This window comes from Ailuropoda melanoleuca, chromosome 8, assembly GCF_002007445.2.
Source record: "Ailuropoda melanoleuca isolate Jingjing chromosome 8, ASM200744v2, whole genome shotgun sequence".
Lineage (NCBI taxonomy): Eukaryota > Metazoa > Chordata > Mammalia > Carnivora > Ursidae > Ailuropoda > Ailuropoda melanoleuca.
Genome location: NC_048225.1, coordinates 55,210,688 through 55,227,931, shown reverse-complemented (window position 1 = coordinate 55,227,931; position 17,244 = coordinate 55,210,688). Strand labels below are relative to the sequence as shown.

At 51.2% G+C, this 17,244-nt stretch overlaps 1 protein-coding gene across 2 annotated transcripts in view; it reads left to right on the top strand.

Annotated features, from left to right (window-relative positions):
- The first annotated feature begins 10,450 nt into the window (after positions 1-10,450).
- The window catches only part of P2RY6 (pyrimidinergic receptor P2Y6), a 37,038-nt gene continuing 30,244 nt past the window's right edge, over positions 10,451-17,244 (top strand). For both annotated transcript variants that reach the window (XR_004627160.1, XM_019795404.2), the window contains exon 1: positions 10,451-10,608. The gene's annotated coding sequence lies outside the window, so the exon portion shown is untranslated. The remainder of the gene's footprint in view (positions 10,609-17,244) is intronic.

The window sequence follows — 17,244 nt, the reverse complement described above, 5'->3', positions numbered from 1 at the left end:
AAGATTTTATTTATTTATTTGACAGAGATAGAGACAGCCAGCGAGAGAGGGAACACAAGCAGGGGGAGTGGGAGAGGAAGAAGCAGGCTCATAGCGGAGGAGCCTGATGTGGGGCTCGATCCCATAACGCCGGGATCACACCCTGAGCTGAAGGCAGACGCTCAACCGCTGTGCTACCCAGGCACCCCTCTTTATTTAATTCTTTTTTTTTTTAAAGATTTTATTTATTTATTCGACAGAGATAGAGACAGTCAGTGAGAGAGGGAACACAAGCAGGGGGAGTGGGAGAGGAGGAAGCAGGCTCATAGCAGAGGAGCCTGATGTGGGGCTCGATCCCATAACGCCAGGATCACGCCCTGAGCCGAAGGCAGGAGCTTAACCGCTGTGCCACCCAGGCGCCCCTCTCTTTATTTAATTCTTAACTAAATACCACATTCACTAGTACAAACAAAAAAAAATATTGAAAGGTAAACAGTGAAAAGTCTCTCTCTCGTTGATTCTATTAAGTAACCACTAGCCATGGTTTTTTTCTTTATCTTTCCAGATCATTGTATGCATTTATAAGCCCTAAAAACTGCTTTGTCTTCTTCTATTGAACATGAAAGGCTACATACTTCTACATGTGTTTCTAGCTTTCTTCTGCAGACTTCTCAAAGGTCTTTCCACACTAATATGTAAGTAACATAAATAGCTTCCTTACTTTGGCTTACAACCGTTAATTCATCTAACCAGTTCCCTGTGAATAGACATTTAGGTCATTTCCAATCTTTGATACTGATTTGTTGATTTCTTAAAGACCGGAAATGAATGAAAATATCAACTCTCTCTTCATTGTGATGTTTAAATTATGGAACCAAACAATAATGTCCTCGGTACCTGAGATTCAACAAGTCTGATTTAAGAGGGACAGTGATCTGTTGGCACCAACCGAAATACTTGCCTCCTGATCTGAACGTTCATCTCTCATGTCATTTGGCTTCTTGATCCACGTGTTGATTTTGTCACCCCTGAGCCCCCCCTCCCCCCACAGCAGCAGCATTGCAGAGACCAGTGAGCTCTGGGGGGCAGTTTGAGCAGCAGACCTCTGTGGATTGTCACCTCTTTTGTCAAAGGTACTGTGTTCCTTTTATTTATTAGTATTATTATTATTTTTTAAAAGATTTTATTTTTAAGTAACCTCCACACCCAACATGGGTCTCAAACTTACAACCCTGAGACCAAGAGTCCTGTGCTCTACTGACTGAGCCAGCCAGGTGCTTCTGTCCCTTTCAAAGCATGTTAACTTTGGAATCAGGAGCAGCTCTGAAGGGCATGAAGCTGGTAGGAAGGAGCTGAGCTGAAACGACTAAATCTCGCCTCAGAAATCTTGAGTTCCAGTTCTGAGCAATACTGCCTAGATGTGGAGCCTAACACGAGTCACATAGGCAGTCCCTCTGAGCCTCAGTTTCCTCAGAATGAGGAATAATCAGAGTATCTACTCACTCCGCGTATAAATGAAGCAAGATAATGTATGTAAAACACTTAGTGCAACACTGGCTTAGAGCACACACGAAATAAATAGTAGCATGTTTTATTAGTAGAGCTTGGCAGGATAAACGGGACTCCCTGAGAAGATAAGGAAAGGAATAACATTCCAAGAGGGGGAACAGCATGTATAAATAGCAGAATTTACGAAGTATGAACCCTCAGAGCCAGCTGTGGGAGGAGGCAGGCCGGGGACTGCTAACCCGATTTTGTATCGTTGAGGAGACGGACACCCAGAAAAGGATACTGATTCGCTTACATCTGCCCTCATCGTACACAGGGACGCAGGAGAGGGATTCAGAGCCCCGAGGAAGAGCTGCCGTGGCAGAAATTCCTGGGTCATGAATCCGTGTATCAACACTCGGGTGGGCAGCTGGAATAGCGCGGGGATGTGAAAGGGGGTGGTACTTCCATGCACTGGCCATGGCTTCTGGACTGACAAAGCAAACAGAAGCAACGTGGTGAGCATGGGGCTCCTGGACCTCAGGAAAGGGGTTGGGGAGTCCTGGGGCCATGGCTGGGGCTGAAAGAGCAGCGCTGGCCTCAAGAGGAGGCTGCAAGCGCATCAAGTCTGGGGGCGGACAGGGGGAGGCAGTCTCAGGAGTTGTTGGAAATGCCAGCCACAGCTCGTCCAGCTCCAGGTCTCACTGGATGCCCGCCAGCTGCCAGCTTTTGAGGCCATGGGCCAAGGCTGAGAGGGGGAGGAGAAGGGAGAGGAAGAGGAGGAGGCAAGTTTGCTGCCAGACACGGTTTAATGGAGGGTCCTTAACCTCTCCTGGGGCCAGCAGGGGATGGGCCTGGCTCCTGGGCCAGCTCTGAGCCTGCAGCCCTCTCCCACATTCTCCCAGGCCTGTCTTCCTGTGGCCTCAGTGACACCACATTGCTCTCCTGGTCATCTTACTGCTCTGGCTGCTCCTCCTCAGTCTCATTCCCAGGCATCTTCTCTTCCCTCCTTTAACTGATGGCTCCATCCTAAATTTTCTTCTCTCTCCCCTTAAGCAACTTCACCTACCCTATGGCCTAGAGAACCAAACATTAAGCTGGTAAGTCTCAAATCTGTGTCTCCAGTCCCCTGCCAACCCTGGATGACGGGACTTGAATTTATTAAAGAGCCACCAATGTGGGGGCAGGGATCAAACCACTTAGCTAAGCTAATCAGAGTAGGCATTTCCAGTGGCTGGAGCAGTCTCCACGGAAATCAGGTGAGGCTCTGCGCACTTAGGAGGGCCTAGGGACAGTGGATGAACCAGGCAGGGGAGGCTGAGAGCTGAGGGAAGGATGCTGGGGAGCAGTCAGGGCCACCAAGCCAAGCCCCCACTCCCCCAACTCCAGCACACCTCCTCTGCCCACCTTGGAGAACCAGGGCTCACCCTACTGGGAGTAACTGGGACTCCTCTCACCCTGCCCATGACCCTCAGTACCCACTATTCCTCACACCCCTGCAGCTTCTCACCAAAGGTACCTGGGACTCTGCCCAGGGGGCTTTCTCTGGTTGTTTGGGGCACACTTGGCCACAAGTGCCAGACAGTTTGGGGACCAGCCTTTAACCAATGACAGCCAGAGTCGGAGTTGGGTAGGTAAATGGTCCAGATTCCCTCCCTCTGGTGGGACATCTCTGAGGCCTGTTCTGTGCTGCCTCCTAGTGGTTCCCGATGAGATCGACCCAGTGATAATCTGCTCATTGACCACCCTGAATGGGCTTCCTTCTTCTCCCTGTCACATTTCCCCTGTCCCTACTCATGCTTCCTGGGATCATCTCAGAAGCGCTGAGAAACAAACTGAGGGCTTTAGAGGGGAGGTGGGTGGGGGACTGGGATAGGCTGGTGATGGGTAGTAAGGAGGGCAAGTATTGCATGGTGCACTGGGTGTTACACGCAACTAATGAATCATCGAACTTTACATCAAAAACCAGGGATGTACTGTATGGTGACTAACATAATATAATTTAAAAAATTATTATAAAAAAATTCCATTTGATGCTATAATTTAAAAACAAGTGAGATGACACCTCTAAGAATAAATACACATCCAGTTTTTTGAGTCATTTGAAAGGATTATAGAAATAAATGAACTGCACAATAAAAAGAAAGAAAGAAGAAAGAAAGAAAGAAAGAAAGAAAGAAAGAAAGAAAGAGAAAGAAAGAAAGAAATTAAGTACCTGCACTTAAATCCTTGACTCAGGATCAGCTCCAGGGAAACCCAAACCAAGATACCCCTGTCTCCCTCACATTCATATCCAGTCTGCCTAAATCCTGTTGATTCTACCTCCTAAAAGCCCCACAACCCATCTTCTAATGAGCTCTTCCCTTATCACCCCCCTCCATTCCCACTGCCTGGACTCCTGGCCCAGCCTTCCCACTGGTCCCCTGCCTCCCCTTCTCCCCCTTGGTACAGCAGCCAGGACAAGAAATCTCTCTAAGACAGAGCTTTGATTATATCCCTCCCCTGCTTAAGCCCTTCCATGGCTCCCATCCCCCTCAGGACAAACCAAGCTTCCCAGCCCGGCATTCGAGTCCCTGCAAGACCAGTCCCTACCCCCTCTTCAGCCTTGTCCTGTCTACTCCTCCTCGCCACAGTAGGACTGAGCTTCACAAGGTCCCCAGTATTCACAATATCCCGTCATCTCCAGGGCTCTGCATGCTGCCCCCTTTCCCAGGCACACCCTCCCCTGATTTTACCCAGACAATTCAAGCTGTTCTCAAACACTCAGCCTAGGACACACTTGCACTCTGACCCTCCCTGTACCCCTGCCCCCAGGCTGGGTCAGGGGCCCCTCTGAGACATACCTCAGTGCATGTCTCTGTGTCCCAATGCCCACCGTGTCCTGCTTTATCCTTTCTCCACACTGGACACTTCTCAAAGGCACTAGCCACAGACAATTCACCTTTGGATCCAGTGTCCTGCGCATGCCTGGGCACATAGCAAGGGTCAGAGAATAAATGCATGATAAGGATGACTCTGAATCCTCAAAGAAATCTATATTCATGACTTCATTTTGGTATTTACAGAGCACTGTGCCAAGTGTGGGGGAACATAGGGCTGGCGAGCAACAGACATAGTCCTGCCCTGAAAGACTTCTCTGCTGGGAGGGGAAAGATATGGAGACAGACAGCATTAGGTGAGATGATGGGGTGTATCAGAGGTCAACCCTGGGGCCCTGGAAGCCCAGAGGGGGTGCTGGGCCCTGTCTGGTAGGGAGGAGGACAGAGAAAGCTACAGACATGAGGTATCTCCTCTCTGTGCTGGCCCTGCTTACCCTCTGTCTTGGCAGAACATGCAGGGGAATTGGGGAGTCAGGGAAGAAACAGAGGCTATCAGTGTGTCCCTTACAACTGCACTTCTTCCTTCCCCTCAGAGATGACCTCTACCCTGTTGGTCATTCCCACTCATATCTTCATGTACTTTCTACATGACTTTTACATTATTTTATATGTTTTAAAACTTTATGTTCATAGTATCATTCAGTATTCATCCTTCTATATACTTTTTTCAGTTACATTATGCTTGTAATTTTGCTTTGTTGCTCTGTGTTGCTCGGATTCCCTAATTTTCTCTGCTGTGGAGTACTCCGTTATATGACTGTACATGTCAACCCTTATTACCAGGATGTAGCCCATTCCTAATAGCGAATTCATGAACAATGAAAGCTCATCGTACAGAATTTTAGCTGGAAAAAAATAATATGTTCCCAGCTCATCCAAAAACTTCAGCTGATTTCCCCCAAATATCACTAAAATTCTTTAAAGATATTAATAATCAGCAAAGATTTCTGCACAGTAGAAAGCTATGCTGTCCAACATGGCATCTACTAGCCACGCTAGGCTATTTAAATTTAAATGTAAATTAATTGAAAGATAAAAATTCAGGTCCTCAGTGGCACTAGACACATTTCAAGTGCTCAATAGCCACATGGGACTAGAGGCTACTCCCATAGTGCATGGCAGATATGGGATGTTTCCATCATTGAGGAAAGTTCTAAAGCATTTAAAACACTGATTACTCCATTATCTAACACTGAACGAGCTTTTTTTCCTGTTTTCTCACACACAGAACAGTTCCTGTGTGTGATGAAGGAGGACGTGGGCCTGGCCAGACCTCTCAATGAGCTTTATGACTTCCACATTTTCTTCCAATGGATGGGCTTCTCTAAGCCTCTTAGGCTTAACCTACTCTCTTCTCAGGCTTTCCCACTTCCTTAGAAGACAATTTCACTTAATGAGAGGAAGATGGTGACAATTATGTATCAAATAGGTTTAAGGGACATGAGCATGGGGCATGATCCTGTCCTCTGGGGAGAACAGCTGAGTCAGGACTGCAGCCCACTCCACGCCCGCTTACCAGACTCATGCCAGCGAGCACCTGCAGCTTCATGATGTCGGGTTTTCTACAAGGAAAATTTTTGCGAATCTTTATAACAAACATCGGGAGAGTGAGAGTTCAGATAGCAAAGGATACCTGAATAAAAATGTATCTTTCCATCTCCTGTTAATGGGTATTTAGATGGTTTGCTGGGTTTTGCTTTAGATACAAAGCTGTGATGTAACATGTTAAACATCTGCAGGTTCCTCCTGGTTCTATATGTTGAGTGGTGGGGCTCAGTCTTTTTCTTTTTTTTATGTTTTTTTATTATATTATGTTAGTCACCATACAGTACATCCCCGGATTCCGATGTAAAGTTCGATGATTCATTAGTTGTGTATAACACCCAGTGCACCATGCAATACATGCCCTCCTTACTACCCATCACCAGCCTATCCCATTCCCCCCACCCCTCTCCCCTCTGAAGCCCTCAGTTTGTTTCTCAGAGTCCATAGTCTCTCATGCTTCGTTCCCCCTTCTGATTACCCCCCCTTTCTTTATCCCTTTCTTCTCCTACCGATCTTCCTAGTTCTTATGTTCCATAGATGAGAGAAATCGTATGATAATTGTCTTTCTCTGCTTGACTTATTGCACTTAGCATTATCTACTCCAGTGCCGTCCATGTTGCAGCAAATGTTGAGAACTCGTTCTTTCTGATAGCTGAGTAATGGCAGGGCTCAGTCTTACGTACATCTTCAACTAGTAGGTATTGACAAATTGTCCTTGGACTTGGTTGTGTTCATTCTAGTCTTACCAGCAGTGCAAGCATGCAAGTTCCCGTGTCCATGCTCTTAGCAAAGTTGGTATTCTCAAACTCTTCCATTTTTGCTAATTCGATGTGTATGAAATGACATTTCGCTGTGGTTTTAATTGAAATTTCCCTGGGCGATAGTGAGGGATACACATATTTTCCTATGTGTATTGGTCATACTTGCTTTCTCTTCTTTAAAATGCCAATTTGTGGGGCACCTGGGTGGCTCAGACATTAAGCATCTGCCTTCGGCTCAGGTCATGATCCCAAGGTCCTGGGATCAAGCCCCACACCGGGATCCCTGCTCACTGGGGAGCCTGCTTCTCCCTCTCCTCCCCGCTCACGTGCTCTCTCTCGCAATCTCTGTCTCTCTCAAATAAATCAATAAAAATCTTTCTAAAAAGAAATAAAATAAAAAAATAGAATGCCTGTTTGTGTGTTTGCTCATTTTTCCATTAGGCTGTTCGGCTTTTTCTTATTGATATGTAGGCGTTATTTATATATGCTGAATAATAACCCTTGTCTGTTATACATGTTGCAATGATCTTCTCTCAGCCTGTGGTCTGTCTTTTTACTCGTGTGTGTGTGTGTGTGTGTGTGCGTGTGCACGTGCATGTGTGTGTATGCATATGGATTAACGGAACTTTAAAAATTTTATTAGACTTGAGTTCACCAATTTTTTCCTACAGGATTTTTTTTCTTTTTTGTTGTTTTTCTATAAGAAATCCTTCCTTAATCCTGGCCCACAGCAAGAATTCAGTAAATGTTTGTTGAATACAAGCTGCAAAGGGAGCTGAAAGGAGGGGCTGGCTTCTGAGTGCTACAGGTGTTGGGGTGAGGTGACAGGGGCTGATGGCTTCACAGAGATGAGGATATGAGGGAGAGCACTGTGGAGAAGAGGACGCTTTGGTCATCGAAGGACATCAAAGATGCCCAGGGAGCAACGGGTCCGGGATGCAGGAGATAGGCTGGGCTGGAGGTGGGGACTGAGTGTCCAGTGCACAGGGGTGCTTTAAGGAGCCCTCTCCCAGGGAGAACATGCAGAATGAGCAGAGAAGAGGGTGGGACAGAGCCCTGGGAGGATCTGGGAAGCAGGAGAAGAACCAGGAGGGATATTGTAGAGGCCATACCGGGAGTTCTCAACAGTGTCCATGGAGTGACACTCTTTCAGAGACATAGAGGTTCCTGGGTTCTCAGAGAAGCTGTCTTGGGAGTGCTGTGGGGGCAGAGACTAAATGGGAAAGGACTGTAGAGGTGACAGCTCGTTGGCAGTGAAGGGAAGGGAGGGCGTGGCCCCAAGGCAGGGCTGGGGGAGATGCTAAAGCCCCGTCAGAGGCCGGCAGAAAAGGGGACCAGGCGAGAGTGGGCTGCCTGAGGGTGTGGGGACCCAGCAGCAGAAACAGAAGAACGGCTCTGGGCACTGGCTGGGACCTTCGCCGCCGATGAAAGAAGAGCCACTTCTTGGGTAGGGGGATGCTGAGCTGAGAAGTTGGGGGCAGAAACTTAAGTGAGCCCCCTCCAGAAAGCCTGGCCTCAGTCCTAATGTCTGCCTGACACAAGAAAGGGCCAGTGAACATTTGTGAGTGAATTTTCTTGGTAAGTCAGGTCAAGGGTGGGGCCACCAGCTAGGATCGGTGAGTTAGGGTTTGTGGAGAGGGAGGATTTAGAAGGGCCACTAAGAAGGCAGAGGAGAGAGCTTCCCTAGGTGAGGGTTTCTAGGGGCCAAAGTCCCTTGAGTCACAGGCAAACACCTTCTCCCTGCGAAGGGATGAACCAGACAAGGCTTTGCCTCAAGATCTGTCCAGTCAGAGAGAGCCCTTGACACTAAACACCCTTGGCTCTGTCCTCGGAGCTCCATCCCCCACTTCGTCCCTGAGCCAGCCACCATCATCTCTTTTTAGACTGTGGACCGGCCTCCTAGCTGGGCTCCTGTTGCCACCTTACCCCTCCCACCCATTCCTCATTCTCCATCCCGCAGCTGCAGAAATCTATGAAAGTGAAATTGGATTATGTCACTCCACCGCTCTAAACACTTCAGTGACTCCCACGGCCCTTCAGACAAAGGCCAAATTCCTGACCATTGCCACAAGGCCCGGCTGGGACGGACACTGCTGCCCTTGCAACCCATTTCCCACCATGCCTCCCAGCGTGTGCGGCACCCCCAACTCAGGCTGTGCTTCCTAGAACCACAGAAGCCCTTTCCTGCCTTGAGCCCTCTGTGCAGTTTCCTCCACCAGGGATTCTCTTCCCCTCTCCGTCAAAAGGCCGAGGCCAACCACTCACTTCAGTCTCAGCTTAAATGGTACTTCCTCTGGGAAGTCTTCCCAAAACTCTTGATTAAAACTGGATGCCTCCCCTGCCTCCCATTATAATCTCTCATATAGCCCTTCACTTTTCCTTTTTAGCACTCATCACAATATGTAATTATGTATTAATTTGTGTGACTAATGTTTGTGTTCTCCACCGGCTTATAAACTCCATGAGGCCAGTGCCATCTGGACTGTCTTTGTGCATTGCCAGTGCCTACCACAGAATCTGACACATAGTACGAACTCAATTGTTGAATAAAAGCTGCAGTGGTCACCAAAAGGAGGCGCTGGCTTGTCTGAGGGCCATAGGTCTGGGAGGTTCCAGGGATGAGGGAAGTGGAGGCAGCAGCGGTAGGAGATCTTAGGAGATACAAGAAGAGAGGGAAGGGGAGTGACAGTCAGGAGGAATGTTGACCTTGATAAGCACTACTTATGTGCCCAGTGCTGCCCCGTTACACTACCCTGACACTCACCATCCCCAGCAACACTCCAACTCCCATCTTTAGTGTGATGTCCCACCAGCTGCGTGACTTAGGGTAATAATCTCCCAAACCTCAATTTCTTAATCTGTAAAATGAATCTGTAACACCAGGCTCCTGGGATTGTTATGAGGACCAGGGAGCAGTCTATGGTGTGGACAGTGCCACTAACCCAGGCTGTAGGGGTACTTGGGCTCTAGAGCTAGACTGCTGGGGTTCAAATCTCAGGTCTGCCATTTACCACCTGTGTAACCTTGAGCAAGTCACTTCATCTGTCTGTGCTTCAGTTTCTCCATCTGTAAAATGGGGTTAAGAACATTGGTGGAGGGGCGCCTGGGTGGCATAGCGGTTGGGCGTCTGCCTTCGGCTCAGGGCGTGATCCCAGCGTCATGGGATCGAGCCCCACATCAGGCTCCTCCGCTATAAGCCTGCTTCTTCCTCTCCCACTCCCCCTGCTTGTGTTCCCTCTCTCACTAGCTGTCTCTATCTCTGTCAAATAAATAAATAAATAAATAAATAAATAAATAAATAAATAAATAAATAAAATCTTAAAAAAAAAAAAAGAACGTCGGTGGAATTGCTATGGTGATTAAATGAGGTAATGTGTTAAAATACCTAACACGGTGCCTGGCACATAATAGGTACTCAAGAAATAACACTATTCCTCCCTCTCAGCCACCAGGTCAGAACTGTAGAATGTCAGAGCCCAAAAGACCTGAGGAATCACCACTTCCCACTGTCCCCGGTACAAAGAGGGAAACTGAGGCCAGGGAAGGGCAGGAGTGCTGGAACCTGGACTAGAGTCCAGGGGTCCTGATTCCCAGGCCAGAGCGCCGCCCCCCAGGGCTGCCGGTGTCTTCCAGACTCTTATCGGCACCCCCTGGTCCCCCAAGCGGCGGGCGGCCTGGCCGGGTCCACCCTGGGGGACTCCGACGCTGGTGCGCTTCAGCCCGGCCACGGCCACGCCCCCGCCCCCGCCCCCGCCCCGCCCCCGCGCTCGCGCTCTGGCCGAGAGGCACGCGGAAGGCGGGAGACGCTTGGCTGCGAGCTGGGGCCGCCGTCTCCGCTGCCCCTCGGCTTGCGGGTTCGCCTCCTAACGCCAGAGCGAGAGGTGTGCGGGTTCGCCTCTCAGCGCGGGAGCGAGCGACGTGCCCCGCCTGGAGCCGGCTGGTGCGGCGTGGCCCAGGTAGGGGCGGGGCGGGGCGGCCAGGGGCAGGGAGTGCCTGCTGCCGCAGGCTCGCAGCGCTGCCCAGGTGGGGTGTCCAGGAGTGAGAGAGTGTGTGTGTGTGATGCTGGCAGCGTGTAAGACATTAGTATGGAGCATGGGCAAGGTGTGTGTGCTGGGTTGTATGACTTAGTGTGGGGGGGGGTGTGGAGTGGGACGAGCGGATTGTGGCGTGTGGTACCCAGCCAGAGCTCTGGGTGACTGTGCCGGAGTAACCCAGCGATTCCGTGTGTGCCCACGGTGCGTGCACAGCGTGTGGAAGGAGCCACAGCACGATGGTGCATACACGTGTGTTGTGCCCGTGTTGAGATGTGTATTCTGTGTGTGGCACATCGTGGCCCTGGGTGGTATGCTGAGCCAGTAATGGAAGGTGAGAAGCATTTGTGTAGCCCTTACCGGCGACCGAACATGTTCCGTGACCCCAGGGCGGTTCTCACTTTTCTACCCAGCACCCCTAAAGGCTTGGGAGAATGAAAGCTCGCCCCGGATCTGGGTGGAGGAAGTGCAAACGGTCCCGCGCTCACACTCACACACACACACACAGAGCTTCTTTGAAGTCTCATTTTTTAATCTTAAGAATTCATGTGGATTTTGCATTCCTCTGTAATATGTCTGCATTTGTTTTAATGTAAAAATATTGTTCTGATTAGTTATCATCCGGTGAGTTGACTCAAGGCTTGGCAGGGTTGCTCCGGTGGTGGGAGCCCTCCCCTCTGGGACCTGTAGAGTAGGCATCCCCGGCCTGTCCTCCAAACTGGGATGGCAGGACCTCCCACATCCTGTGGCTGGTATGTGGTTGTGCTGTGTGTGCCTGTGTGTAGCACAGTTGCGTGGTGGGAAGCTGGAGTTGTGTATGGTCGCGTGTGTGGGATGTCAAGGAAGGGGTCATGGTGATGTGGGTGTGTATCCTGCATGAGGGGACTGTAGTGGGGTCTGTTGGTTATTTCTGGCTCAGCAGCAGGGGGGCTGGGCTTCTGGGGAGGAGCTCTGACCATCCACGAGATTCTCACTTTTTTCTCCCCTGGCTGGGTGGGAAGAGGCTGCGGGGACTACAGGGCAGGGGGTTCCCATAGCAGTCCCACCTGGGACTGTTGAGGTGGTTGTGTTATCCAGGCTTGGTTAAATCCCAGCTCTGGCACTCTCTGCGTGTAAGACTTTGGGCAAAACCTCTCTGCACCTTAGTTTCTTCCTTTATAAAATGGAGACAATATATTAGCCTCATAGGGTCATTGTAAGGATATAAAATGCTGGCACAGTCTCCAGCACATAAAATTCCTTAACTGTTGGTGATAAAACGAACTGCTGGTGATAAAACTATGATAGGTGTGATGGAGCCCCTACATGGGGGGGGGGGTCCCTGCCTGACCCAGGAACCCCAATTCCCGCAGGGATGACAATTTCTCACGAGCTGGGCAGTTGGGAATCTGAGACCCTTCCACTGAAGTATGTCTAGGGACTCCATTCCTGTCCCTGGTCTCCAACACTCTTGTCCTTTCAGTGACTCTGTGCTCCTGGGAAGATGCAGTCTGAAAGGGGAGGATGCCAAGTTTCTGGCAAGGCCGGGATGGAGTGTAGGAGGGAGGCTGGGGTAAAGTGCAGGGGTAGCCATGGGTCTCTGACGGAGGACTCTCTCTCCTGACAAACATTAGAGGAACAGAAAAATGCTGGTGTGTGTGTGTGTGTGTGTGTGTGTGTGTGTGTGTGTGTGTGTGTTTGGGGACAAGGGTGCCCTTTGCCTGGAATGAGGAAAGTCAAGAAGGGCAACATCAAGGATGTTTGATCCCTGGCCCAAGGCAGGCCCTGGGAGCTGGAGGGAGGAGGTGAGGTCAGAGTTAGAGCAGGTGGGCCTGAGCTCCAGGCTGAGGTGACCCAGGAGACCCCTCAAGCTGGGCTTTGCTTTGGGGAGGGGAATGTTTGCATTGGTGGAGCAATGACTTCATTGGGGCAGTTTAGAGAAGGTGCCCGGAGGCCTCAGAGGAGGAGGGGACATAAAAGGCAGTGTTGGGAGCTGTGGAAACATATTTAGGGAGGGCACCTAAATATATCCACTCTGGTGGCGGGGTGCTGTGATGGGTTGGCAGTGAGGCTCGGGACAGAGCAGACGCAGACCAGTGTCCTCACTGTCCCCAGGCAGAGAGTCCTTTGGCCCCAGAGTCCCTGTGTGCTGCTCCAGGAGGCCTGGAGGACAGAACCTTGCTGGGTAGCAAGAGACCTGGCCCAGCCCTGACTGCTGGGTAACAAGGCCAGCTCTCTCTTCTCAGCTGTCAGATTTCCTTTAATCCACAATTCCAGCTATAATTGTTCGTGATTCTACAGCCTTAGTCCCAAAAATCTATAATCTCAACTCACACATTCTTAAATCTATAATCTAAGCTCTAACTTTCTGTTCTCCAGCTGTAACATTCCCTGATTCCAACTTAAGCGTTCAAGGATTCTGACCCCGGTTCTGGCAGCCTGAGACACTTTAAAGCTTTTAAACTGCCAGAGAAAATATGCTAGTGGTCATTTCTACAGAATTGTTTGAGAAGCCCCAGGAAAGTTCCCTCCATACCCAACCACAGCCATTGGAGCTCCTCTGGGGTAAGGGAAGTTCCCTGGTAAAATGGCCACATGCTCCCTCGGTTGGGTGACAGTGAACCTAGAGGCCCTTCCTCAACAGGGCAGTGGAGGGACTTGGAACTCATGGCTTTCAGGGGTAGGGATGGCCCAGGAGAGGGAGTGGTTTAGATCCGGTCTTGTCATCATTCCCCTTGGGATGAGGGAACTGTGAGATCACTGGGTTCCTGGAGGGGACACAAAGAGGATGAAGGGAGAGAAAAAGAAATGGGGCTGAGGAGACCCCAAAGGCAAACCTCACTATGTCTGAGACTCTCGAAGTACCTTAGATTATAGAAAAGACTCTAGTGGTGTTCGCAAGAACGGCACCATCAATGCACAGCCGTGTTTGAAGTAAGTCAGCATGGGCTGGGGAGTGGAGGGCGGACGGCCAGGCCCCGCGTCAGCAGTGTGACTTTGGACAGGTCACTTTCCCTCTCCAGAACTCACTTTGCTCTTCTGGCAAACTGGCACACAGGACTAAAACTCCCTGACTTCTGTCTCCTACCCCTGAGGACAGCAGTCCTGTTGTGGGATACCTGGACCAGACCATAAACATTAGTCGAACAGAGTGAGGAGAGAATGAAGAAATGAATGATCAGGTGAAGAGTTGTGAAAATACAGCACGAGGCACCATGACTGTGATCTCTCTCCCCCTCCTCCCTACTCAGCCTCAGTCTCAGCCCACGTGTGAGAAATTAGTCTCAGAACCAAGAGAACTGGGGGGCTTATCCTCTGGAAGAACCCAGGGTTGGCTGAGGGTTTATGAGATTGGAGAGTTGGGGGGACCCCCTGGGTGTCGCCTCTTGCCCTGCAATGTTTCCACTGCCAGCCCTGCCCTGAGCCCAGACAGCAGGCCTGCTGAGGTGCAGTGTTCTCCATGATTATTTCCCCATGACCACCCTTCAGCCCCCAAGCTGATGATGAAGGAAGGACCTATAGCTTCAGGGGCAGCGGCTCTGGAGGCTGGGGTGGTGAGCAGGAGCCTGCCGGAGGTTGGGGGAAGAGCGGACGCCGGGGTCTGAGCCGCCAGGCGGTGTGAAGCAGGGTGAGGTTGGGAGTGGCCCACATCCGAGAGGTATTATCATGAATGAAGAGGGGACAGGTAACACACATTTACCAGCGCCCACTGTGTGAGGTACTGTGCCCAGTCCTCATCTGTGTGCTCTCGGTCCTCTAGCCACCCTAGCAGGAGCAAAGGGCTTGGGTACATTCTGGGCTTCTTCCTCCATTCGGAGATCAAGCCCCATTGAACCTGCCTCCCAGATATCTCTCCAGCGGTCCCCTTGTCTCCATCCCTGTGACTTTGGCTCAGCTCAGGAATCCTCACAGCCTCCCCACTGCCATTCCCATTCTTCTCTCCCTTTTTATTTTGGCTGCCAGGAAGCTCAGTCACCATCTCTATTTCTCTACCGTTTTTTCTGCCCTGCCTGTAACAGGATCATGTGGCCTATGTGGCTATTGTCTGCGCTGCCTCCAGCCCTCTAAGGACAGAGTTGTAAAATCTAAAGTAAATCATAAGTAAAATCTGGTATTTCCTAGATTCTTAGGAGGAGGTCCACTGGCTCCTTGAGTCTTTCACCTTTTTTTATTGCCTATCTCACCACACTGACTCCTACCCAGACACGGAGACACTGGTGCCGAATGGGGCAGTGTATTGGTCCAAAGCATTGTGTTCAAATCCTGGCTCTGCTTCTACTACCTCTATGAATCTTGGGCAAGTTTCCACTCAGTCCCTCGTTTTCCCATCTGTAATATGGGGATTGTAATGGTACGTAGCTTATAGGGCTGTATGAGGGTTGAATGAGATGTGATAAGCGCTGTGTGTTTGGCCATATAGTTTTTACCCGAATGGGCATTTGCCGTCCTGGGGAGGCCAGCAGGAAGAAGGACTGGATCTGTATGGAATGTTCTGTATCAGTGTTTCTCAAATGCCAATGTATGCCTGGATCCCTTGGCGATCTGATTCAGTAGGTCAAGGTGGGGCCTCCGGGTGCATTTCTAACACACTCACATGATGCCAGTGCGCCTGAGCAAAGTTCACACTTCAGTTGTGCCGTGAGGACTTAGATCGGGCTGCTGCTGGAGGCCACAGAGGAGAGCCAGAGCACAGGCAAGGAGCCGGGGCTTCTTCCTCCATTCGGTGATCAAGCCGCATTGAACCCACACCGTCCTGAATCTCCAAGGAAGCCGGGCTCCGAGCTGAGTCTGAGACCAGGACTGAGATGCTCTTCTTCACCATTAGGTCACCGACACTCGGGAGCGCTCGATAAATATAGAATGAGTGATATGAATCACAAATCCAGTGAAGTGAGGGCTCCAGGGGGTGGCTGGGCTCGCTCTGCCTGGGAATGGCCCTGTCCCCTCTACAACTCCTCTTTCCCACATTCTCCCCTTTAAGCTCCCAAATCCAGAGTGAGTGATTAGTCCAAGGCCTCACCTTGAGCTGGTAACACGCAGGGCTGGGCACATGGAGGACCACGCTCCTGAAAGGACTTTGCCTGCTTTCTCTGAGCATTCTGGGCAGGGCTTGTGGGGGATGGCCTGAGAGGATGGGCCAGACAAACCATCTTGTCCTTGGGAACCCCTCGGCCTCTCTGGGAGGAAGCCAAGGAAGGGCCTGGGCATCCAAGGACTCAGCTCTCCCCCCTCCACCTCTTTCCTGGTTCTGAAAGGTGTGTGTATGAAACTGGCTGCGGAGCCGAGCCATAGCCCTGCATATGCTGGGCTGCATGTGAGTGCACATTTCCGTGGTTTCACGTGTGCAGGATTCGGGGTGGCGTGTCCCCAAGCATGTCTGGTGCCCGGGCATATGCATGTGTGTGGACCCATGTGGGTCGTACAGAGCTGTGTCGGGGCCTGGGTGTGCTGGGTGTGCACCAGCGAGGGATTGCACCCACAGGCACGTGTTCCTTCCTCCTCTGCCAGTTCTCCGTGGCCCTTCTGTCCTTTCCTGTGATGGGTAACAGCAGACCCTGGACTCGGGACAGAATGAGGTGCCTGAGTTGCAGAGAAGGAAAGCTGAGGTACCACAAGAGGGACTAGTCTCCCCCTATCTGAGGAGACCACCGGGCAGCTGCCTGCAAGCCCCAAGTAGGGTCCAGTCCCTTGGCGATCCCAGAGGGGCTAGGCCCACCCCCTGAGCCTGGGGCCAGGTGGTCTCCTGTTTCAGACAGAGAACTGAGGGCTGTGTTTTCCTCCTGGCTCCGGGGAGCAGCAAGGAGCCAGTGAGCGGTAGCCTTGGGTGCCTGGAATGTGCCGGACACTGTTCCCCCTGGCCAGTGGCTCATCACGGGCCTTCTCAGTGGTCCGCTCCTGTGGGCGGAAAGAGCCTTATCTGACAGCTGGAGAAACCCAGGTTCAGGAAGAGGGGAGACTTACCCAGTGGAGGAGCCAGACTTTCCTGTGAGCCCAGCCCAGGGTGAGGAAGGGGGACCCTGAGACCCAGCTGGCAGTGGCTGCCTGGGGGGAGGGGACCCTGGAGGCAGGGTTCTAAGGTCAGCTTGGCCAGTGTGTGGCCAGCAACCATCCAACGAGGACATAGGGGTGTAAAACGTAAGGTGCTTGGCTATCGTAGAGACTGAGGGATGCCTGCTAGTGATGGAGGGTGGGAGGGTGACTGTGGAGGGGTCAGTGCCCACACGCAGCAGAGGGTCTGAGGACCCCAGGAGGTGTGGCTTTGGCCTTGGGCCCACACCCGCCGTGAAGAGCCTACACCCAGGGCTGAGCTGGAAGGGCCTGAGCCTGAGTTAATCCTCTAAGCCTTCCTCCTTGTCTTACGAAACTGCTTTTGTTCCTGGAGAAAATCGAGAGCCTGCGTGACCAGGAACCCCACAAATCTCCTGTGCTATCTGGGCCTGCCTGGCATTGTGGCAAAGATTGCGAAGCCTGGGAAAACAAGGCTTGTGAACCGGGGGTGCACAGGAGCGGGCACATGTGTGCATCACTGGCAGAGACACAGACACAGGCCGACGTGTGTGAACAAACATACACACCCCAGGG